This window comes from Rhinoderma darwinii, chromosome 10, assembly GCF_050947455.1.
Source record: "Rhinoderma darwinii isolate aRhiDar2 chromosome 10, aRhiDar2.hap1, whole genome shotgun sequence".
NCBI classification, from domain to species: Eukaryota; Metazoa; Chordata; class Amphibia; order Anura; family Rhinodermatidae; genus Rhinoderma; species Rhinoderma darwinii.
Genome location: NC_134696.1, coordinates 31,449,959 through 31,476,483, shown reverse-complemented (window position 1 = coordinate 31,476,483; position 26,525 = coordinate 31,449,959). Strand labels below are relative to the sequence as shown.

Sequence of the window (26,525 nt, the reverse complement as noted above, 5' to 3'; positions counted from 1 at the left end):
ATATATATATATATTCTATCTATAATCTACATCTATCTAGATTTTTTATTTCTTACAATCCTGTTTACAAGAATGCAACATTTGTCTGGTTTGGGAAAACATCCGTGTTTTTTATTTGTTTGGTTTTTTGCTACTAACCAAAGAGAAAAATAATGTGGGGGCCTGAGTATCTAGACCTATAACAAAACCAACATGTGACATCTCCTTGTAGCCCTGACTCCTTTGAACCAGAATCCACTGGTGGCAGCAGATCGGCACGTCAGTGGGCGCCATTGAACCCACTAGTTCGGACAGGTTTCCTATTGTGCTCAAATAAACTTTTGTTGCATTTCAGGTCATCTTGTATGAATCTCAAGCATCTAAATATCAACCACGCGTTTTAGTCATGGCAAGATAAGAATAAAGAGACACCAAATGAAGGCACCAAAGCAAGAGTGGGGAGGAAGAAATAAAATGAGAGACATTTGCTTCAGGCTGGTATGAAAATAGAAAGGCGAGTTAAGGACAGTATCATTTGATAAAGCAGGAGCCACAGGCACGGAGCACTATTCATGAGAGGTTGCTGCTCTGCGGACAGGATGCACATGTCAATGCGAGTCTCTGTTTTGACATATGAAAGTCGTCACATAACCACTTTCTCAAAGTGGTTTTCTTCGGCGCGCTAATCACAAAATTGTTGGTTGTTACAGTCTGACTAGCAGTATTGTTGAAGGACTAGAAAATTCTGCAAACGCTACAAAACATTCCCACAATCCATCAGCACAGAACTCAAAAGGGACAGAAGATGGAATCACGATATAAAGATAATGCGGGAACTGTAATAATGAATCTTGTTCTCTGGAGACCGCAGGATCTCACATCTTCGTCAGTAAGATATATTCTTAGAGATATGGGATCTTTAGAAGAGAACTAGAGGTGGAAACAGACGGAGAAGAGGCCGTGATTAGACAAACATTTAGATAGTCTTTTTACCACATACAAGCGCAGACACTTTTACAATGACTGGTGCAACTTTCCCCATGGGAAAAATCATTCCTGGAAAACAAACACTGGGTGGAAACATATCAAGAGGTTTACGCCAGTTTTCTAGCGTGAAAAAGTCAGATATTAGCGCATGCCATAGTTGCGCTAAAATTTGCGACTTTTTAAATTCCAAAACTCGCATGAAAAGCAGGCGGGGCTTAGTCAAAAGGGGCAGGGCATCTCACAGAAGGGCAAATTTATTATAATTGACCCCAAAAAAACGGTCCTAAAATTAAAGAAACCTATGCCATACACAGCGTAAAATTTTAACCTGTGGGATATAGCAAGGTACCCCCACCCTCTGACCTTGGTTAGGCCTCGACTGCAATTTAAACCCATCGGCACCCTGCGATCATGTCCCGGAGCGCCAATAGGGTGACAGACAGCCCCCTCCCTCTGTATAACCCCCTAGATACCGTGGCCTTATTGACCGCGGCATCTAGAGTGTTATGGAGTAGCAGTACTCTAGGGACATCCCTGTGACAGCTGTTGTATAGTAACATCGCAGTCGCAGGGATCTGCTGCGCCAGTTGGCGTCGGTACAGTTAATGCAGCCACGGTTTAAAAACAGTGACTCACAGTTAACTGCCTACCGCTGCAATGTATAAAGTCGTTCAGCGGTAGCCAAGTGGTTAATCCGTTTTCTCCATTGGGGCACGCTATTTTTGCACAAAAATATGCAACTTTTCTCACCAGTTTTGAAAAGTGCAGAGAAAATTGGGTGTGGTTTCGATAGATTAATACTACAGCAAGAAAATGGCGCAAATTAGGTCACAAATCGCCAAAGTAGCCATAATTTTTTTTTATTATTATTCAGAATAGTACAAAATGCACCAAATTTATTAAGAGGAATGAGCCTTTTAATAAATTTGACCCAATTTACTTCAACAATCTTTTTTTAGACTGGCATGTGAAGCCCCGTTCTCAATAAATGTGGGCCAGTGTATCTATGTTTCCCGGAGTGCTCCTTCTACATTTTCATTGTTCTAAATGGAGTAGCGCTTACTACCACTGAAAAGCACAATCAGAGAAATCCATGTACACCAGCAGGATTGTCACATTTTTAGGCCACTGGTTTCAATTGGCCGACACAAATTATTTTATTAACCTGGCTGCCGGACGATTTTGGCGAGTGCAGCGTTTGCTCCTGTCACAAGGAGCTATGTATGGGGACGAGCGGTCGTTACTCCGACCGCTCGTCCCCATACATCATGTGGGCAGCGCGTCTCCCTGTTTACACAGGGAGAACGGCTGCCAACAACGATAACATTTAACTTTTTCTAAAACTATATGATCAGCAGATGAACGAGCGTTTACACAAGGCAATTATCGGCAACGAACGTTGTACCTATTATTAGGATCAGATGACCAGGTATACCAAAGCCAACCAACTATTGGCTTTTCCTGGCAACCCATCAATATAGGTCAACAGAACTGCACAAGTACCTGGTGTCTACAGTGTTTCCTATTCTTCAACTTTCTACAGATGAGGTATAGCCACTGCTATAGACTACCCTATATAAAAGATTTTTATTAAGATTTCAGCAGTGCTTATAATAGCACACCTCATCAATACGAGTAAAGACAGCCATGGGTTAAGAAAAGAATTGTATTTCTCAAGAAATCAAAAGGAAAGCATATATGCAAATTTAAAAAACATTATCAGTCAAGGATGACGGGTTCATCTTGGCTGCACTGACTGACATTTTAAGAGAGCCACAGAACTCCTCAGCATTTCTACCTTCTCTGCGCTGCAAATTATCACCATAAATAATGAATGAGAGGAAGACGTTGAACAGTGTGCACAATCCTGGATCATAAATTTAAATCCAATGTACTTGTCCTGCTGGAAATCAAATGAATGGACATTTCCGGGACAATTTAAAAGGGCAATATTCACCTATACACGATATACAGAACCAGTCTATGTAGAGCCCAATCACACTAATCTGCTATCATACTGTAGACGTTCAGAGCCGGTCAGAGGAATACAGACCGTTGGCCTTTTATTTCCAGAAGCACACAAATAGGAACTTTAAAAAAAACAGCAATAGAAAGCAACCCAAAAGTTTGGTCCCATTATTAATGGAAGGCTCTTTGGGTACCACAACTACATGCGTTTCCATATGCCATCCTCCCAACAGTCTCTGGTGTCAATGGATGATATCTGGAAGAAATTACGTGATGGCAGAATTTCTATTTTTTTTTTTAGAAGACTACTATTTGTGTAAAACCGCAGAAGGCAACGTTTCAGCTCAAAAGTGAAGAGCCTTGGTTATAATACCATCAGTCAACACGGGGTGAAATTAGTCTTGTAGCTTAAAAGGGGTATTCCCAGAATGGACAATCACCACCTATCCACAGTAGAAGTGATCGTGTTCTGATCCCTGGGACCCCCACAGATCACAAGAACGGTGTTCCCGAACATCCAATGCGAAAAAGACATTAAATGAAGTGGCGGTTCAGAATGTGTCCTGCCGCTGCATTTAAAGTCTGTGGGAATGATGGAAAAAGTGGAGTACAGCGCACGGCTGTTTCCATCAGTCCCATTTGAGCTCCTGAACTCCCTGCAGTGAGGCAGTACCGGAGGTTCGGGACCCCCATTGTCACGATTGGTGGGGGTCCCAGTGGTGGGCAGTCCTGTCTTTGGGTATGTCCACACAGGTCGATAACGCTGCGTAGAAGTACACCACGTATCCAACCTGGAACCCGCAGGACATTTTATCCCAAAAAAAAAGCGTGCTGCAGATTTTCGTACGAAATCTCTGCTGCGGAAAATAGAGTAGATGAAAAAAGCCAATACTTACCTCATTTGTCGATTTGTTCGAATCTCATCCACTTTGCCGATACTGTATTATGCTGCGGATTTTCCACAATAAAAACTGTTGTGGAAAATATGCAGCTAATCCACCTAGTGTGAACATACCCTTAAATTGGCCAAATAGGATAAACATATAAGATTCGCCAAATGGCTACTATACATTCCATTTCCTCCCCCAGACACAGAATCACTTCAGGATTCACGGTGGCCTGCCACCAAACTCCACCTTAACCAAAGCCTTGTTCTTCAAACCAGTTCCCTCAACGAGAATATGGGTGGTAGAGAGGACTTGGGTGGGTGGCATTCGGTAACAAAATGTGTCAGTCACACGGCAAGCTAAGTGGAAGGAAAAACCAGACTTCAATCAATATACTTGACATCGTGAAAAGGATGCTCAGCCCCGGCATCTGAAAAGTGACCGATTGAAGCAATTCCCCCCTTAAGCATTACACAGACACCGGCTCTGAACACGAGACCTGTAATTAATGCGTGTAAAGCCGGCGTCTGAAACTTAATTTACAAAATGGATGGGATTAAAGGTGTAATCAGAATATCCCTGTTTATGTAATTACTGCAATGTCAGAGCAACCCGGGAAGTTTCCATGCCTTTTTTGGATGGACTGAATGTTGAAGCGAGTGCTATAACCCAGTCTACCCTGCTTGTTAATATAATATTCTCGTAACAGAAGCCTATTTTCTCTGCCATAGTACCGAGACGAAAAACCAATTAAGGATACAGGTTTTAAACGCTCCAATTTAGCCTTTAAAAAGCTGCGCTGATACATTGCGAAGAACCTATGTAACGTTACACCGGCGCAGGCTCGTATGTACTGCGATACTGGCTCCTTCTAGAAGTTAAGACCCCAAATTATGCAAGTAAACCTCTGACTGGACTCTGCAAAATCTGGAGAAAGTTTAAAAAGTAACTAATATTTTAAAGGGACACTACAATAAATAATATAAATTTGGGGAGGGCCTGGTCATATCGATAGGTATACGGCCATATCAATACCAATGGCTTCTGATGCCAAATAGTCGTACTCATTCCATATATATTAAACATTCAGGACCCACTTCAATTTGAAACGGTAGTAACCAACTAATTATTAAGGTGGATTTTAAACTACAACTCCCAGCATACGGAAGTGAAGGGTCGTAACAAATGTGCTCTTACAAACATATGACGTCGTCTTAAAAGGGGGAAGTACTTGGCAGCATTAATTTAGGCGCTCGCATAGAAACCATACATAGAACATTTTGAGGCGTTTGAACAATTGTCAAGCAAAAGTGGTTATTTCAAGAACACTCTATTACAATGTGTAGATACTTCAAACGCGGCAATCCTCTGTGGACAAGAGAAGAAATAGCATTGATGCTTTAAAGAACAGCAGCCTCCCCCTCCCCCGTGCTCAGGCGCGCATATGAAGCGAGCGTTGTCATTAGATCTCACACTGTACATACGTCTGATCTCTGCTGAATAGAGGACGGCCGTCTAACACACAATACACAACCGCAATGACAGTTGAGGCGTCAAGAATCAGCCGATCACTTTATAGGAGGTAAATAATAAATGGCGGTAAGAGATTGGGGTAAAAGGTCGTCCAAAAATCATCAGACCGCAAAGAATAAAAATATTTTTGTTTCTACTTTTCTGTGGTATCCCTGGAGCAGCGGATTAGGAGATTAACTTTGAGGAGGACTATTTGCAGTCGTTCATAACAAATATGTTTACACAATGATACAGCAGATCAAAAGTCAACTGCTAGCGTTAGTGTGTTAGTTTGTGCCCGGATTATGTCAACACTGTAACCATCAAACCTGTAATGTAGAAGAGGCGCGGGCCAAGCAACAAAAAAGAAGGCTGTTGCAGTGGGGGGGGGGGGGGGGTTCTGCAATGTTTTTTAAAGAGGATTTCCCCTAAAATCAAGAGTCATAAGTAAATACAAGCCCTCGTACCGTCCTCTATCAATTCAGTCATCTTCATAAATACTTTTGCATCCTTGGAAAGCTGGGCGACGTCCAATAGGCAGCCATTACAACGAACCCTGAGAGGCAAAGCTTCCTAGTTACTTTGTAATCCATCACTTTTATTACTTAGCTGATCTGCTCTTCCAGAATCTCTGAAAGCCAGGCGGCAATGGCTATGGGAGCTGTAATTGAAGCCATATTGGTGGACACCCAGCTTTCCAAGAAACAGGTACAACTATAAAACACTAAGCAAAATGGTTAAAGAGTGGCATTTTCGACATTAATCAGAGCAGAAATCTGCTAAAAGCCACGTCTCTCCTTAGTGGATCCATGTATTATATGGACGCCATTAATGTGAATGGCCCCATGTAATACTACATTTCCCCAGCAGTGGCCACTGCAGGGGAAAAAAGTAGCAGATGGAAACGTTCCCCTGGGGATCTTGGAAATCGGACCCACAGTGATCAGACTCTCACATATTAAAAGGCCTGTCTGTAATGTAATGCAACCTAAGACGACAACGTGATAGTTAGTGGATTTTTATTTGTTTTATTGGGAAATGCTTTTATTTCAGGGTGGAGGCTGAACTCATATACATCAGCCAACAATGACATCAAATAAATCCTAGTAGACAGAGGACACCACTTTCCCATCTAATAGGTTATGAACTGGTGAAAGCTACAGACAATTATTTATGTTTCTAAAACATATTTCATGCCAAATGTCTTGAATGATGGAGAATCCCACAGAGATTACTAATGATCTAGAAAGGAATTACTTATTATAGTCCCTAATATTGCGGCTGTGGACCTGGCTCGCACACCAGCACCACCGCCAGTCTGCCTTTCTAACATGGTGTGCATATTATTGGTATCTATTGTATTCTGTCTATTTTCATATACACAATTGGGATAAGTCAGACTGACACAAACCACTAACCTTTTCCACCCCAACCCCTTTACCACAGTGCATGTGCCAAGACATAATTCATGAAATAATATTGACCACTCCGCTTGGAAAAAGCTGTATACTGGTTGAGGACGTATTGATTAATACACTATTACACGTTGTAAAAGCCTACGGAACATGTCAAGCGTGCGAGCAATGAAACCCAGAATAGTGCGAGCAAAGTGCAGATGCTGCATTACTGACTACAACTGAAATGGAAGAGGATTAGAGGGGTGCGGGTCTTGCGGTCATGATACAGGAGCTAAAATGTGGCAGGATTACAGCCATGTTAAACCGGCTCATGGCTATATTTACACAGTGCCGTTTTGGAGACACAACCAGGAGTGGATTTTTATTTAAAAAAAAAAAAAAAAGGGATGCAGAATCTTTCATATCTGCTTCCCCCTCCCTTTACGGTACACTCCTGGTTGTGGCTTCAAAAACTGTATTCATAAACTGCAGTGTGTGAATAAGGCCTTAGGCCCTATGCACACAACCGTACATTTCATCCGTAATTACAGACCCATTCATTTATATTGGCCACGGACACTATTCAGTATTTTTACTGATGGGTGTCTGCGATTAAAGAAATTATAGAACCCGTCCTATTCTTCTCTGTAATTACGGCAAGGTCTCTCCTATAGAAGCCCATGGGCGCTTCCGTAAATACAAACGGCTACGGAAGTGAATCCATAAACTGTCCGTATGTACAGAAGCTTTGCTATGCAACAAGTTGGTGACATCATTTACAGCCCCCCTTTATATGGATCATATACAGATGCAGTACGAACCGTATTTACAGACACCCTTCCGTATATACGGATGAATTACGGATGACTACGGATCCGTATTTACCGACACTATTTACAGATAGATGAAAATACGGTCGTGTGAATGGCGCTTTACAATACATATGGCTAGTTTGCTGGCCAGCATTGGGTCCAGGCCACTCGTCAAATCAGTAAGCGTGCCAGCTGTAGTACCCTCAATCACACTTTTATGACAAGTATTAAAATGTCTTTCTTATGGTAACATCTTTATTTACATGAAGGCCCTGAGGCTGTGGTCCATTTCAATCTCCTTAAATGTGTTTTCTTGGCATGAGGCGGTTTTTCATACTGATACCTATCCACAGGATAGGTCATCAATATATGATCGGTGGGGGTCCAAAACCCGGACCCTGCACCGATCAGCTGTTCCAGCTGCCTGTGGGAAACGAATGTTATGCAGCGTTGGGTACCAAAGCGGATGGCTCCGACCACTACATAACTACCGATGCCGGAGGCAGTCGTAACAGCTGATCGGTGTCAGACCCTCACCGATCATATACTGATGACCTGTCCTGTGGATAGGTCATCAGTATGAAAAACTGCCCCGTGCCCAGACAACACCTTTAATAATCAGTTGAAAGAGTCAAATCACTTGGAAGTAAAAAGTTAAAACCAGGTCAATGCAAATGTGATAATAACGGACTACCAATGCCCACAGTAGTGGCCTACAACACATGACCCTCCTCTTATTGTGGGGCATGCTGGGAGTTGTAGTTATACAGCAGCTGGACGTTGCACACCACTGGTTTATCGCCATTTTAACCACCATTATATTCACATTAGAAGGATAAATCTGAGTTTGGCCTGAGACCCGATTAGAAAGATGTATTCAGCTTCAGTTAAACATGTTATTAGAAGAGCTGATGCATCATTTTCAGCAGCCACAAGGAAAGAAGAAAAAAAAAAACCAGTGTAATACTAGTCCGAATAATCGCACAGCCAGATCAAATAACACTCCATGTGCCGCCTGCCAAGCACCTAGTTGGCTAAAATACAATGAGCGCTCGTGTGCCCTGCGCTCCAGAGAAACTTTCATTAACAATTCAATTTTAAAAATAGCATCTTAAATAATGGAAGCAAAGAAAACTGGAGGAAACTCATTTGTAAAGCGAGATCTTCTATTTCTAATATATTCTCCATGAAGTAGGTTTCTGCATTGGGTTATCACAGGCTCATCAGAGCAAGAACAGTTTGGTACGCACCCAGTGATGCAGGGTATAAACATTGGAATTAGCATTGGCACCCCTGGTGTTGCTTCCTGACATGAGAAACTAAAACTAGAGAACCCCTTTAAGGAATCGTAGCCGCGGTTTTTAGTGAGATCAATGGTTTGAATGCCCCCTCCACTATGCACAGGCAGCACGTACACTTTACTCATAGGCTTTTAATGGCTTCTAGAAGGGAAAGGCTCCAGTTTACTAGTTATACATGGCAGCAATAAAGGTCACAGGTCATAAAACAAATCCGTTTGCATAACTTGAAAGGTAGGCCAAAGTAATCTAATAAAAAAAGTTTCCTCCCGTGATTCTCAGTGAGCACATACAGTGAATGTTACTTGGCATCGTACAGGTAATAACTTAAAGAAAATTGCCCAAACAGAATAGCACAGGACTGTACACAAAAACCGACAGATCGCATTCACACGGGAATAAAGCTGCATGAGTCGAAATAACTTGTGCGCAGGTGGAGAATACTTTTAGACACCACTGCATGAGAGCTATTTAGCGGGCATCCTACAGATATCAACCTAAAAGGATCTCCTCCTAAAAACTTGCGGCTTCACCATAATGGCACAAGGTACTTGGTGTCTCAATGACATGGCTTAGTACACATGAAGCCCACAAAATCTTTTAATGTCAAATACTGTAAAAAGAATCCCCCAAAAAATCTAGTTTGTCACGTAGCCAAAGGTAAACCCTGCCATTATAAGACTTACGCGTTAACCACTGAACAGAGGAGGGGAAAAAAAAGGCAGTCTGCTATCCTACACACGAGTTGGCACGCCGTCTATTTTTATTGGCCATGCCACCAAATATTTAGCCAGAATATAAAACGCACTGTACTACCCGGACGGATCACAGGGAACAGAATACTCAGGAATTTGGACACACTGACTTTTTATAGGGTTAGTCTAAATATTATTGAAAAATAGTCCAACGCAGCGAGCGTGCGAGATCTGGAAACACTCTGCATACATCAGTGGGCTTGGAATAAGGATAATGTTGCAGCCTTTATGGCCTTAATTCCTGTTAACGGTTACGTTAGTAAAGCGGGTGAAAAAATAAAAAGAAATCATGTGCACAGCTAAGAGCGGTGATTTATGACACAATCCGAGAAGCTTAACAATTTACGACTGTCAACAGCCATCAGCCCTGGACTGGCTTCTTTCTTTCCAGTTAGGAAGGATGTGATAAATATGGACAAGGCTGGATTTCTAATACACCCTCAGCCCCGAGAAACACATGCGGGTGAAACGCCAGGCAGACATTACACTGTGCTGTGAATGAGCGAAGCCACATGTGTTTCACAGGGCGAGGGGGGGGGGGTGTAGCTGGTTCTCTCAGCAAATAGAAAGTGGTCAGGCCAGTCTGTCGCTGCAGCTGAGAACATGGCTTGAGTAAACATTACACCAGTACTGCTCCAATTATACATGAAAGACATTCCAAGATCCACTCCTGCACTTCAGCCGGTACAAGAGGGTAAGAGAGGACAGGACTCCCTAGATCCAAGTCCAAACCTCTGCGCTCACACAAGGCCTGGCACAGACCTTCCAAATACCAGTCCTGGCTGCAGCCCATTGTTACCAACTGACCTGTGTGTTTATAGCAGGTAGACAACATGGATTAATCAGACATCATGGAGAGCAGCAGAGGTTTCCATCATGAACTGCTTTGTACTTAGTGGCTCCAAGTCCCAAAGACCTTCTTCAAGTACATATCACTGGAGGTCTTCGGAAATGGACATACAGCAGTGATCATGGGGGCAGACATTTTTCAAGATATCCTGGCACTAGTCCAACCAAGAAAGAGCACAGTAGATTCCTATATATGATCTCACTGACTAAACTTCAGCACTCAAGCTGTTGTGAAACTACAATTCCCAGCATGCCCTGACAGCCATTGGCTGTCGGGGCATGCTGGGAATGGTAGTTTTAAAACAGCTGGAGTGCCAAAAGTTGCTGGACCCCTGGACTAGACCCATACCCACATCTGAAGCCACCATTCATATACCGGACTGTATCCTCGTACATCTAGACTTGTAGGAACACAATGATCATCTAATGTCTTGCAGGGCTCTACTATTCCAGACACATCTACCTGTAGCCATACCTGCACCTCCAGACTTAGAAGTCTCAAACCAGGACACATACCAGGTCCTCAACCATCTCTACCCAAACCTGCACCTCCAACCATCCAAATCCAGACCTGGAGACCACAGCTCATCCCCACCGCCTGCAATGGCTCCTCACACAATAGACTTTAGGGCTGCTGTTCCTTTAACCCCCTGGCATAAACATCAGATGCACCAGTCTATAGAACAGGGGGTTCTCCATAGGAGGAATGTAAAATCACTGTATGTAGCCCAACACAACTCCTGACCCCAAGTGCAGGGGATCTGTGCCCAGACTGTGTGCTGATCATGAACGGCTGCAGACACCACCACCCCAACAAGTGCAGGGGCACAGCTGCCAGGAGGAGCAGCCCCCTCCCCATTCCCTCCAGTTCAGGACTACACACAAGACATGAGGGAGGAGGGGGTCTCTCACCACTTGCCTGCGATCAGAGCTGCGTCCAGCTTGTGAAGTCACACGGGGTCCTGGAGCTGCGGACACGGCCTGGCAGCTCCCCATGGATGGAGCGCAACTACAGCGATACAACGAGGCGGATAGATCCCGATAGCGCGGAGGGCGCAGGGGAACAATAGGAGAGCCGGGGCACGGCGGCGGGGATCCGGGGCTCCTGCGGCTGCCCTTCCGCCTCTTGTCCCCACATGCACGGCGCTGCCCGTCCTCCCTCCTCCTCAGCTGTTCAGCAGACACTTCCACATGCCTGATCCAGACTCCGTACAGCAGACATCAGCAGCAGCCGGGGGGAGGGGACGGAGATCAACCCCTTCCAGCCTCCTGCTCTGCTCCCAACCACATACAAGACCCGGACTGGATCACGGTTGCCCCCTCCTCCTCCTGCTGTTGATGGATGGATGGATGGATGGCAGATACAAAGAGGCATCTGCCAGGTCATGGGTTGAGGAGGGCTCCTGTCTGGTTATTAATTACCGGAGTGATCAGTACACCATGTCATCCCTCCCGGGAGGCACCAATCCAAAAGACATAACTAAAGAGTGGCCGATAGATACCAATCAGGTCAAATCATTCATTTTCCAAATGGCCCCTGAGAATGAGAGCTGGAACCCGATTGGTTGCTATGCATGGATAACCCTGGAGCGCACCGTGGTTAAAGTGTAGTTGCCCATAGCAATCAAATCATGATTCTGCTTTCATTTCCCAAAGGACCTCAGCAAAATGAAAGGTGAAATCTGATTGGTTGATATGGGCAACTACTCTACTTTTCCTTTGCATTAGTTTTGATACATTTCCCCAAACCTGTGAAAATGACATCCCAATACAATGGAAAACCCCAGCCATTATCAATGCAAGTAACTGTTTGCCCACTCCAAGTATTTAAAAAAAAAACAAAAAAACAATATATATATATTATATTATATTCGCAAATTACATGGTTTACCATTGTCATGGTCTAAATCTGATATTAATAAATACTTCCCCACGTGCGACCGGCTTCAGATCAATCGCGCTCCTAGGCTGACAGCCCTACACTAGATCCCAAATTACTGCAATCAAGTCTGCCTTCTTATTAAAGGGGTTTTACCACTTACGATACCATAAGTGTCTGATACCCTATGAGGGGACTCCAGTTCTGCAACATGAGGCAGCCACATCCGGAAGACCACCTATTGGGGAGGTGGGTGGTCTCACCATTAAAGTCTATGGGTGTAATGAAAACAGCCAAGGACGCTGTGGATATTTCCTATACATGGTATAGAGACAGAAATGTTGTGCCTGGAAAGAACTGCCAGATTCACAATACCAGGGCACCAGAATCTAGAACAATGTGTCTGGCCAGTGTACAGGGCACACGTTCAGCATGTCCTCCACACATCAGGTCACCCAGGACGTGACATCTCATTTCCTCGCTGCTATCTGGGTTATCAAGGTCGAACAGACCGTCAGCATTACAGCTAATGAAAACCCATGGAGCGAGATCACCGGGCATGAACACCGATACCTCATGAAATTTTTCCTTGGATACATATATATACACTGACTGCACATAAGAGGAGGTGATACATTTTATACATTCAACAGCAAAAACAGATGCAAGAACATCCACACATCCCAACAATCCTACATCTGAAGTTGTAAAACAAATCCAATGTCTTCTGCCCCCATTCACACCATGCACTTCATGAAGACGATTACTTTTGCTAACTTCATATTTAGGCCCTTATTCACAAATATTTGGGATCTGTATTATTTTCATATAGAATAATTTCCGCATGCAGAGTCAATCTTGCGCGTTGCATGTAATCCATTTCGGTGAAGCGCCGGCTTTAACCGAAGGTCATTGCCATTATAAACAGACACCTTACCCGTTTTGTAGAAAGACTCAAGAATTTGCCATTTCCCACACTGCATACTAGTTTTCTTGTATCGTTCATATAAATGTGCTATTATTAACACATGTATTAAACAAAGGTCTGTCATAAATCCCTAGCACTCCATATATTATGCCCACATCTTAGTACAATGTGTGCAACACTTGCCAGCGGATGGCATTCGCTTTTTAATATGATCCTGCTCAATGAAACTTTCCTCCTGCTCACGCTCTCAAGGAGGCAATAGAAAATGCAGCCAAGTGGAAATCTTTTACTGCTCCATGCGGACAAGGTGTAACCACAGAGAAATGCTCCAGCTGCCTGCTCGTGACTTCCACATCATTTCATGAGCCTCGTGCCTCCATCCGAAGAAAAGGGACCTTCTACTCCATTGTGCTATAAATGCCGTCACAGACAAATACTCCTTTCTGCAAAAAGCCGGGGGAAAATTCTATAAGTAGCCCACAACTGTTGTAAAACCAGAAGCCGCAGAGCAGCATGTTGCAGTACATTGCGACTTCCCTCCTTGCCCTAAAACCATACACCCCAGGCCCAGGTAGCCACCTGCATTATTACCACCCTGATAATTCTAGATGCCAAGTCTAATAAACAACAGCTTTGTGTTGTTCAAGAAAAATACCACGAGAGAGCGGCAGATCACACCAGGTGACAACCGAACAAAATAAAAAGCCACAGGCTAAGTGTTCTTATCACTGCGGACAGGAAGCCAACATGCACAATGTCACCGGTAACAAAGCGGGAGCCGGCACAGCCCTCCAGTCATGTGCGGTCAGAACAGAATAGTTCATGTATAATGTTACCTCCTGCACTACTTATCTAAATGGCAAGTATTTCAAAAACCCATCCTGGTGAACCCCTGCCAGGCCACAGACGCACACCCCAGAGTATATTACAGATCGCTCAGTCCTGGTTTCCTTTATTAATTCCAGTCCTTCCTGGATCCAGCTCAGAAGACTTCAGTGCGACCTCCATTTATCAAATAACCGTGTCATGTTGAGTGCCGTTAACAGATAATGAGAGGAGACAAGGGATGCAGTTCCACATAGAGCCCAGCGCGCTGCACAGGCCTCTACATGCTGCTAAGTGAAATAACATCTGATTTCATGACAACATTAAGTCATTGACACGGCAGCCACAGTCGGGGATTTATTTTTAAGGTAGAGCAGATGAAATGCATTCAGGGCTCATCTACCTCTACATTGAGTTCCTTTGGCCCAACAGGGATGATCCGTCTGAGGGTCCACCCTATGAATACATGTATGAGCCCTTTAAATTTCATAATGAACAGTTTATAACGTATACAGGCACCATACTATCAATAGGGACTGACAAGTTATTTTTGGCTGTCTGCTGCTGGACTCCTGTATCATGGGGCCCTGTTATGGTCGTGCCCCATCATCATTATGTCAGAACATGGGCCCACAGGAGGATACTCACCGAGACATGCGTCTGTGCAATTTTCCTTTTTGCCATAGGTTTTGTGACAAAGACTGGTCAACAATTCATTATGGCAGTCAGAAGTCTGCGATAGCTTCCCCAGGTCTTATAAGGCCAAGTTTTCAAGGCCAAAGCAAGATTTAAAAAAAATAAAAATAAATAAGAGCGAGCAAATAAATTATTCAAGTAGTAGCTATTCCAGAGATGACCCTGTGAAAATCACTTATCACTTCACATTAGTAAATGATATGCTTCAATATAAAGGGGTAATATGGTTGTGTGCAAGAGGACAAAATACTAAATTTATGTCAAATCCTTAGATGCACAATGGTTTCCCTGGATGAGAAGCAGCCGTGACAATAGAGGGACGTCAAGCATCCAACATAAAAGCCAATCTTCATCACTAGAAGCTGTAAAGAGGTGATGAAAACGTAGCCTGGTAAACACAGCTGACTACATCTGAAAGATGCCAGGGACATCGACCTGGCACAGTACCCGACTGAATACTAGAAGCCGAAAGACAACAGTGTGCGGCACCCATTACATACCCTAAATAAAACCAAACATTTTTGCTATTCATTATATACCTGTACACTGCACGGCTCCGGCGGTGAGAGTCACCATTGGAGAAGAGACTACAGCCCGAGACATATTGCAGTAATTATATCGCTTGGATAATCTGGAGTTTGTCTGTATAGGGTTTAATAAAGTCTAAAAAGAGGCAGTTGTAATGGAAGATGCTCGTTGTGCCGCATTGTTATTAGCGAAGTATAATATGAGCGAAACATAATGTAGAGATCACCGTGTTCTTTAACAAGAGGGGGAGAGATTGTGTGGACTTTGCTACATCAAAGAGATAGAGAAGCCACATCCTTTCAGTTTTTCAGTTGTCAGACTGGATATGAATCTCACACTGGATCAAGAACGGAGGTTCGCTGCAGTTTTCCCAAAATATAATTGCTTCATAAAACACCACAAAAATGGCACCTGTGAATACAACCCTAATGGTAGTTTTCATTATTGTTACATGTATGGACACCTTAAAAAAAAGACCTACCAGAAAAAAAAAAACAAGCCTGTGGAACGGTCATCAGAATCATTCATTCAGTGGTACAACCTCAGGCTGCGGCCCTTTATCTTCAAGTGATCTAAGAATAGAAAAATTCCAGAAAGCAAAACCTAAGGGTGCTTTCACACGTGCCTAACAACACAGTCTTTTTCACACGGCCAATTACCACTCAGCAAAAATCATGCGCGTGATTTGCCACAGTTTTGGGATGCGGCTTTTCACCGCACGACTTCTACCGGCAAAACAGATTAGTTGAAACCCCTGTAATTTGTGGTAAAACATGCACGGTTAGCTGCATAAAAAAAATAGTGCTTTTCGTAATGTGTGGAAGCACGCTAAGGCCGGGTTCCCCACGGAGCATAAATGCTGCGGAATTTCCACAACGGAATTCTGTGCGGAAATTCCACGGCATTTACAGTAGCAGCAAAGTGATGAGATTTTGAAAATGTCATGCCCACGTTTCAGAAAAAAAAATGCAGCGAAAACATTAATAAATTGACCTGCGGTGCGGATTTTAAATCTCCAGCATGTCAATTTATGCTGCATTTTCATTGCTTTTCTGTTGCGGGTTTTCCTTATTGAATTCAATGGGGATGCAAAACCCGCAACAGAAAGGCAAATGTTGAGACACAAAAAAAAAAAAAGACAAAAAAATCCATACTTCCCCAGAACGGCGTTTCTTCCTTCAGTCCAGCTTCCTGGGATGACGTTTCATCCCATGTGACCATTGCAGCGGTCACATGGGTTGTAGCATTATCCAGGAAGGCCGGACCAGACAGCAAAGGCGGGACGTGTCACCATGACAACAGCCTAGGTAAGTATGGGTGTTTGTTTTTTGACTACTATGCTGCTTACAGCAGTGGAAATTCCGGGCGAAAAACAGCACCACGATGTCGTGCGGTTTTTCCAACGGAACGTGCTGAGGGGTTCCAGGTCGGATACGCTGAGTGGTTTTTACGTAGCCAACCCGTGGGAACCCGGTCTAAGGCCCCCTGCACACGCTGCAGATTTTGTGCTTCTTGCAGATACGACCCCATTCAGATGAATGGAACAGATTTTCTGCAACAAAATCTGCAGTAGTATGTGCAGAGGATCCAAAACTCGCTGCTGAATATTTAATAACCATATCTAAAAAGGATACCAGAGGAGAATTCAGTTTTCTGGATTCTTACCTTGCCATTTGTATGATTGCAAGTGTGGTCATCATATCCAGAATACAATGTATCCTTTGATATCCATACAATGTTCTATCTTGATACAATAAAGTTTATAATATAGATCGTTTCATTCAGGTATGTCCCTTCTGACCTTCATAGAACTAGTCCTGGGCTTTCCCTGACTGCCAGTCCTGATTTAAGCAGGATCAGTTGGGACTAGATAAATGAAGGGTACGGTCCAACGTTGCGGCAGCCACATGTTGACAAAACCGTGCCCACATGCAGCAGCTCATGATTTTGCGAACACTCTGGTATTACCGGTAAAATCATGCACCCATTGGCTACTGCGCTTTTTACCACATTGTTTTCCGATGCGGTTTTTACCTATGCATTTTCTACAAGTGAAACATGTCAAATAAATGTGTTTCACCTGTAAAAAATTCATGACAGAAAACCGAAATGCAAAACCGCAGCAATTCGTGTTTTCCTGGTCTAAAGGAATTCTGCAATAATGGAGGAGGGGGTGCCCTATTTAAAGACCCTCATCTATTAGCAAGAGTAAAAAGAGGCATTTCTCACCATGGACGACGCAGAATTATGTAATGCTTACTTTCCCCTGTGGAGGTGCTGAAGAGATGAACGCTTGCTGGCAGGTTCCCCTACAATTTACAGCTGATCTCTGGGGTGATCAATTTATCGTCAGGGCCACTCCACAATTTTTTTTTATAAATAAATAAAAAAAAAAAGATTGTCCACAACGGCCAAGTCATTTATGTGTATGTGAAAACTGCAGATCATCCTGATAAAACATAATAGGCTTCTTGCTGAGTTCACACAGTATTTAAATGTTAAGAGAAGATTGGCACGCACGTGGAATTAAATAGCCCAGGTCCTGTTGCCTTTATTTCCTAAGGACTACTTTTTAGTTGTGTCCTAGTAGGACACAACAAAAAGGAGTGACTGCAGCTTAGCAACAGAAAGTCACATTCTATTAAAATACATTGGTTGTGCAAGAGTACATAAAACTTTCAAGAGACAAAGGTGAAAAAAATGCATTGCATGTAAGTCACCCAACAGTTACTATTATAGCGGTCGCATGACAAACGTCACCAAGTCTAAAGGACATGTGGGATACTCTGAAACAGGGGTGGACATACCATTGGACCAACCTGTGCAGCTGCACAGGGGCCCAGTAGATAAGGGGGCTCACGTCAGCCTTCTTCTGTCTGTTAGATTGCATGTAAATGCCAGAGATGATGAATTGTATGGCTTTCAATTACTAATGGATTGTTCAGCTGGATTCACACGAGCATGTGAGGTCCATGATATACGGACCGTATCTCAGCAGTATTTCCCGGAACGAACACACTTCAGGGTGCCAGGCTCCTAGTGTCATAGTTATCTATGACGCTAGGAGTCCCTGCCTCGCTGCTGGAAACCTGTCCCGTACTGAAAACATGATTATAATATGGGACAGTTTTCCCGCAGGGAGGCAGGGACTCCTAGCGTCATAGATAACTATCATGCTAGGAGCCCGGCTCCCTGAAGTGTGTTCGCTCCAGGAAATACTGCCGACATACAGTCCGTCTATCACTGACCGAAAATGCTCATGTGAATCCGGCCTTAGAGAGACATAAGTTGGTGATTTATGATGATATTGGAGAGCAAGGGGCCCATATATTATTCATGAACAGGGGCCCCTCAGCTGTCTGTGTCCGCACCTGCTCTGAAATGTGCCTTCTGTCCAATCACAAACTGCGGCTGCTGCTGTTTCCCCCCAAAGCTTTACACTGCAGCTCACACGTTCTGATTGGCTGCTGCTTATAAGCACAAGCCCCCCTACAAGCTCACAAAGTAGTGCATTACAGCAAGAATAGAAGGATTATAAACTACAAGCAACTAAACAACCAATGAGTAAAAGTATTCTAATCAGAAAATGTCAACATGTATTGAGGCAATGAGTTTCTGATGTAAATATTCTTACCTAAATATAGTTTGCATGGATATTTGTGAATATTTCCAAACAAATCATTCTAAATGTATTAAAATAAAAAGAGTACCGGTATCTTTAAAAATTACAAGCAATAGGGGAATTTTCCCCTTATAATATTTAGGAAAATGGAAAGTATAGTGTACTGGAGGCAGATTAGACTGGAGTGTAAAATGACAAAGTGCTTTAAACGGATGACTGGGCACAGGCATTCGGGGACTTAGTGGAACACTGAAGACGTTTTCCCTCATGTACTGCAGCATCCACCAAGTTAATATACAGACAGATGGATTAAAGGGACGCTAAATTTCTTGGTCTCTTCTGGAGACGACGTGTTCTACTTGGCAGACTTTAAATGCAGTATACAAGGACCATAGTCCTGTAATATAGCATTTTCAGGTTGAAGAAAAACCATGAATATATTATTGAATAGCGCTCTTCATCCTGTGCCTCCTGGTTCATAAATATAATGTCAGGACTTCTGTAGCATACAAGCAGAGCAGTAGAAAAATAGGGACAAGGGGGTGTATCTATGGAAAGCTGGGTGACCGATCTGGATAGCACATTCTACGTTCACTGTAATGGTGGCCATTATTTTATGTCAACCAGTGGCGGAGACCATGATATCACAGAAATGGCTTTATAAATGGCGACAACACAGGGACTTAGATTTCCATCTCGGTTTTTTTTATTTTACTATTGATGCTCTTTTGCCTGGAGAAAATATAAATCACCAAAAACATGAACACTGGTTTAGTCATTATGTTGGGGGTTACACACGGGTTGTGCAGTGCAACAATATCAGACATTGTGAAGGCTCTACAGTTGTCCAGACAGCAGCGCCATGCAAAAATCCATGCAGTGTCCCAGGCCTTTATACGACACACAGTACCATAAAGAGAATGTAATAAACGCCACACAAAAGACTCATCTATAGCTGCTGAACAGATGCTTCCTCTTGCTAGAGTCTACAAAGTCAGCATTACTTCAGCAGCCACTAAAGAGCCAGAAGCTGCCATCTCCTTATTTACAGTCAGAAACAGAGAAAATAAATCAGTTTTATTGGCATGTGTATGATCAGTCTGCACGGAAACTCGAGTAATGCAGTGATTCCTGGATGCTCAGACACAGAGGTGGCCAACATATAATGGCAATGAGTTGTCTCATGAAGATAAACCCCCTAATAGGGCATATGGACATCAGAGGGGGATTCCCTATGCAGGACCCCCTCTATAAAACTAGATAGACGCTCACATAGAACCAGCATGCCCATATATTACATGGTCGGCCATTTACTTGCATGGTTGCCATGTAATATTACATTTTCTCTGCAGCGGTACCTGGATCGGTAGGGATTGGAGAAGCTGGACCCTCGGTGATAAGCTGATGGCTGGGCTGATTTCTACTTAAAAAAAATTCTCACAAAAGACAACCCCATTCAGTTAGGCCGGATTCACACGAGCGTGTGCGTTTTGCACGCGCAAAAAACGCGGCGTTTTGGGCGCGCACAAGGTACATAACAGCTCCGTGTGTCAGCCGCGTATGATGCGTGGCTGCGTGATTTTCACACAGCCACCATTGTTATGACACTGTATGTTTGTAAACAGAAAAGCACGTGGTGCTTTTGTTTTCATGCATACTTTTTACTGCTGTTGCGCGAATCACGCGCGTCACACGGAACGCGTGATTTTCACGCACCCATTGATTTCAATGGGTGCGTGATGCGCGAACACACAAATATAGGACATGTCGTGAGTTTTACGCAGCGGACACACGATGCGTGAAAATCACGGACTGTCTGAACGGCCCCATTGACTAACATAGGTCCGTGCGAGGCGCTTGAAAATCATGCGCGTTGCACGGACGTATTATACGTTCATCTGAATAAGCCCTTAAACCCTTTATTTCAGGTAGTGTAGCCATTGTATGTTTGTTTCTGTATGTATACATGAATCTAAAGTAATTTAAAGTAACACTCTGGGAAAAACTGATACATTATATCTAGTGTAGGGCCTTAGTGGGAGGAGCATGACTCACAGATTCAAAGAACACCAAAAAGAAAAGTCATGGACCGCTCAGGTGTATTAGGTTTTCCTTCACAGAAGTTGTACGTTACCAGTCAATATATACCCTGAACACCTTTGTAGGCATTTTTATTAAACGTATATTTTAAGTGTTGTTAAACGGTTTTTAAATTGACTTATTAAAAACATTTAATAATTTTTCAGATGCAGCTTCAACGTATCCATAGAAGCCAAATCGTTCACTATCAGCCGATTCAGTCAGTGAACTGAACTGACAGCTGAGAGCAGATCCTGTGTCTCTAACAGCACCTCAACATCTGAATGGCTCTGAGCGTCTGACTGCTGAGGGCCCTATGGGTGGGGAAATTATTTCCCACCCATAGGGCCCTATGCAGTCAGTCAGATGCTCAGACCTTTCCTTGCAGTATAATCTCCTCCCCCCCATTGAGCCCGTCTGATTGCTAAGGGCTCTATGGGGGGCGATAACTCCTTCCCCACAGAGCCAGACACTCGGACCCTCCCTTGCGTCACTCAGCAGTAAGACACTCTGACCCCCACTTGCAGTATAATCCCCCCACGGAGCTATTTTACTGCAAGAGGAGGAATGGTTGACTGCTTAAAGGGTAACTTAACGTTTAAAAAACGTTTGACTTGTCATAGTGACATGTCAGAATGTCTGATCGTTGGAGACCCGAGCATGGAGATCCCCACAGATTGCTAAAACGAAGCGGCAGAAGCACTCAGGAGGGCACTGCGCCACTTTACCTCTGATAGGCTTTCCTCTGATAGTCGAGCAAGCGGAGTATGGGCTCAATAGAATACTATGAGCCCGTAGACCACTTACAGGAAAGAAGATCAGAAATTATGTGGAACAGTGCTCGCCCGAGCGCTTTTGCCACTTTGTTTTAGCGATCGGTGGGGGTCTCAGTGCTCGAACCCCCACTGATCAAAACTTCTGGCATTTAACTTTGAGACGACAAAAGTTTTTTAAAAGTCTAGTTACCCCTTGGGGGTCTGAATTTTTATTGGTCTGAGTTAATGTATGGGCCTGGGGTCTTAATTTGCTTAGGGGTTTGGTCTGGGGTATAAAACAATTTAGGGGGTTTGCGGTCTGAATTTTTGTGTTGCTATAGAGGCTAAAAATGGCTGCAGAATCGAGGGGCAAAAGAGGTCTCATCAGGAAACTCTGCAGTAATCAGGAGAAGTTGCCAGAAAGGTCTGTCAGATGAAGAAAAGAAAAGGAGAACGACCCTCATCCGAGAAGATGTTGCTTGTGAGTCACTGGATTTATAGAGAATCTGTCACCTCTCCTGACATGTCTTTTAAAGATAATCCTTGTAGTCTATAAAAAGTGTGTGTAGTCAAGGACTAACAGACAAATGGGTGTTACCATTCCCCTGGTCAGGAGGACACAGCCCTTTGACAAGGACACAGCCCTTTGACAAGGGGAATCGTAACACTCATTTGTCAAATGCTCACACAGAAAGGTGGTGTTGACTGTAGACACGGCGTGGCAGAGCAGCGGAGAGGGGCGCCCAAGCTTGGGGAAAAGACAAGCGCCCATGGTCTACTTAATTCGTCACTGGTGATCCTGTGTGTTAGTGGCACGGGACCTGGTCTCAGCCGAGCTTTCTGTTCAGTTCACTGACAGAAATCAGCTGATAGCAAACAATACAACTTCTATGTATACAGGATACATAGAATCTACATCTAAAAAAAAGATTAATCATTTTTAATAAATGTCAATTTGAGTAAAAACATTGACTGCTAGTTCAGGTTAGGGATGCACGATGCATCGAAACTTCGATACGGTTTCGATTTCGTGCACCCTCAAACGGTTCGATACGGTTATTTCATGTATTTTGATACTAAGCTGTGCCGCTGCACAGCTTAGCATTGCAACACATGAATGTATAAGAGCGGGGCTGCGGATGTGTAATACAACCAATGCCCCGCCCCTGCGTCCTGACAATTGTGCGCGGTCAGCATGAGGTGATGCGACCAGCGCTGCACTAATGAGCGGCGGGGATGAGACAGAACATGGCGGGCGCACTGCAAAACACCCCCATGTTCTGTCTTCAGTGCTTGCGCTCCTTAGTGCAGCGCCGGCCGCATCACCTCATGCTGCCCGCGCGCGCACTTGTTGTCAGGAGCGGGGCAATGGCTGTATTACACAGCCACAGCCCCGCTCTAACGGCGCTATTCCCCTGAATTCTGCGATCAAAGTTGACCACAGAATTCAAGGGGAAAATGAGAAGGGGGGATGAGCCTTGAATCATGTCACAGGAAATCCCTGTGACACGATTGAGGGACATACCATATATGGGCAGACAGCCCACGGTCCATTGAAAAACCCCAGGGCTCTCTTACCAGATTTCCTGTTAGGGCATACTTAGGTAACAACTTTCTTGCGTCATTTATGATGTGTATGCTATAAAAAAATAAAATAAAATATTAAAACTTTTTTTTCACTTATTAATGTAAGCCACGAGGAGTGATGAATTAAACCTCCATGTGCCTCACATTAATAGTAATTAACCCCATCATGTACCTCACACTAATAGTAATTAACCCCATCATGTACCTCACACATTAACCAAATGTTGTCTATTATGACTGAGAAACATGATGGGGTTAATTACTATTAATGTGAGGCACATTCAAAATTCATCACACCTTGTGCCTCACATCAGAAAATGGAAGAACTTATTTCTTTTTTATTACTGTTGGCAAAGTATCGTTTTGGTATAGAAAATCGCAATACTACACAAAGTATTGGTATCGTAGTCCAAATTCTGGTATCGTGACAACCGTAGTTCAGGACTTAAAACATTAATGTAAAATAACTGGGCCCTGAAAACGCCTCTACTTATGGGCAATAAAGCAAATGGAAAATGTGATCCCTGGTAGAGCAAGTTGTGGTATGTTTAAACGATTATAATGTAAAGCATGCTTAGCCCCTCAGTCAGGGAAATTATTGCCAAATGCTTCCTGTATAATCTCCCTGGTATAGTCCTGAATCCATCCCCCTTTTTCCACGCTTAGCGGAAGCAGGACATCCAGCCATAGCTGTGCCGAGAAACTTACTAGCAGCATAAAACAAAGAGCAGAGGTGTCCAGGATTAGAAGCACACGTTGTGTCAGTAAGGAGGTTTACAAGTGAGAAAGGAAGAGCCAACGCAAGCAAGCACACATCCACATACCCATGACACCATATGGCCATTCTTGGAGTGGAGGGGCCGCCTCGGAAGCAGGAAGTCTGAAACAGATTTAAACAAATAACCACATCTTTTGAAGTGAACGCAAATTGGGTCACATCACACATTTATTTATGTAAAAGCAGGGGCCGACACAAACACGTACAATGCGAGAACCAGAATTAGGACTAAGAATCGGAAGAATTTTTTATATAATTTATTTTTATTAAAAAAAAATACTAACTTCCTTCAGCTGGCTGGTACGGCGAATTGTGGTTTCACTGCAGCAGCCAGATGCGCGATGTTTGAGACTTATCTTCTCCGGCCCCCTATAGCTACACTACTATGCAATGTGCGTGAACGAGTGTTTAGAAAATAGATTTTTACACATTGCTGTTTTGCGGCAGTTTGGGATCATTCTGCCCTTTTTGGACATTTTAAATCATACTCACAATATGGCGAGATCATGGTTTTTGTTGCAACTTCTTAAAAAATGCTTGAAAAATGTCCTATAGCAGGACGGAAACGTTGCAGCTTGTGCGGATTGAATAAACCACCATTTTTTCCACTATATCGGAGTGCTGTGGGATTTTCTCCCATATTTACCCATATCCCCTGGATCGGTATAACCTGCCTGTACCCTATACCATCTCGGAATCGAACTTTGAATGCTGCTTTTTTTTTTTTTGTTTGTGTATGTGTATATATATATATATATATATATATATATATATATATATATATATATATATATATACACACACACACACATATATATATATACACACACATATATATATACACACACATATATATACACACACATACAGTGAGTGGCAATCACAGTACAGTAGGCACGCTGCAGTTAAGTATGCAAGCCGTATTGTATTCTTAAGTGCTCAATGTAAACGTAATCATATTAGAAACAAATTAAACTTTAAGAGCAGAACAATTGTTGGCTGCCTTAAAAAGAAATATTTGGGCGGATATTCACTTTATACTTCATAATGGGTCTATATATACCTGCTATAAGTGATTATATTCAGATTTCATTCCAGGGTAGGTGGGAAATGGCAAATGTAGGTTTACTGTGCAAATGCGCCACCTAGTGGAATGTGGCATACAAGACACTTGTAACAGTTTATACACAAAGTATCTCTTTCCCATGTATGTGTTAAAAAATTTAAATGTAACTTGTATAAAGTAAATAAATTATATATATCTCAACACACATATATATATATATATACATAACAAACAAACACACACACACACATATACAAAGATACCCACAGGCTGTTAAATTTGGATTTTATAACCTAGTAGAAAATGCATTCCACATGTAATTTCTTTTTCCTACACACGAAAGGATAATTTTCTGGCTCTCTTCTTCTCTACAACAGCGTAGCGCCACTTTATATTACACAATGCAGCCACAAAACCGTGCACTTAACAATAAAAGCCAGGAATTTAAGAAGAAAACATACACTTATTCCGAAATCTCTGGGCGTCTACATAAAACCCTTTCTTGGTATTATTATACGTCGCCCACAAACACCTCATATTAGATGGCGGTATTGATAGACTCCTGAATTTTAATGATCATGATCCGTCAATAAGAACGTTCACGTATACGCCGCAAGTTCATTAATAAACCATTAAGAAAGGCCAGCGAAACACTAATCCCTTAAGGAGATCTATTTTTTTTTTTTTTCTGGAACCAATTTGTAAGCTTAGAAGGTGTCAACACAATGTACATCGCAGGGTTAATGTCCTTAAACTTGGATTCCTTAAATTACAAAAAAAACCGACACAAGAGCGTTTTATTAGGTGGTGATGGAATAAATAGTGGCAGAGTTTCTGCAGCCTGTCCTGGGATGAAGGTCAGGACAATCATTCTGACAGGCGAGGGGCTTCCACCAGGACAAATAAACCTTGAACTGATCTATACCGTCCACACGAGGAGAACATTATCCAAAATCAATATTCTAAAGCAGGAAAGAGAAGGGGGGAAAGGGAGGGACGACTGTAGTCAATAATACAATTCAGGCAGCCGCTGCATCTGTGTAGTTGTTTGGATCTACTATTTGTAATACAGAGGACTGAAGGCATTCACGTCTATTGCCAGAACAAGGTGAAAATGTCAGCCGTCACAGCGCCACAGCTGGTCAGGACAACAGGGCAGTCACCATGCCCACAAACGCCCTTTCCTGAATACATTTACCATGTGGGAGTAAAGCGTAGCGATGTGTAGTCTATAATGGGGCTACTTACATCATGTCATGCACAGCACAAGTGTTGGACAATTTATAAAACATGGCCGTATTCCCACGTACCATAAACGCTGCGCAATATCCGCAACGG

At 43.2% G+C, this 26,525-nt stretch overlaps 1 protein-coding gene across 9 annotated transcripts in view; it reads right to left on the bottom strand.

Annotated features, from left to right (window-relative positions):
* RERE (arginine-glutamic acid dipeptide repeats) overlaps positions 1-26,525 on the bottom strand; it is a 288,010-nt gene that overhangs the window by 186,310 nt on the left and 75,175 nt on the right. The window contains exon 2 of one of the 9 annotated variants that reach the window (XM_075839695.1): positions 24,168-24,223. The exons of 6 other annotated variants lie outside the window; for them this stretch is intronic. The gene's annotated coding sequence lies outside the window, so the exon portion shown is untranslated. Of the gene's footprint in view, positions 1-11,356; positions 11,686-24,167; positions 24,224-26,525 lie in introns of those variants that run through there. 2 more of the 9 variants (XM_075839696.1, XM_075839694.1) reach the window with 2 other exon arrangements.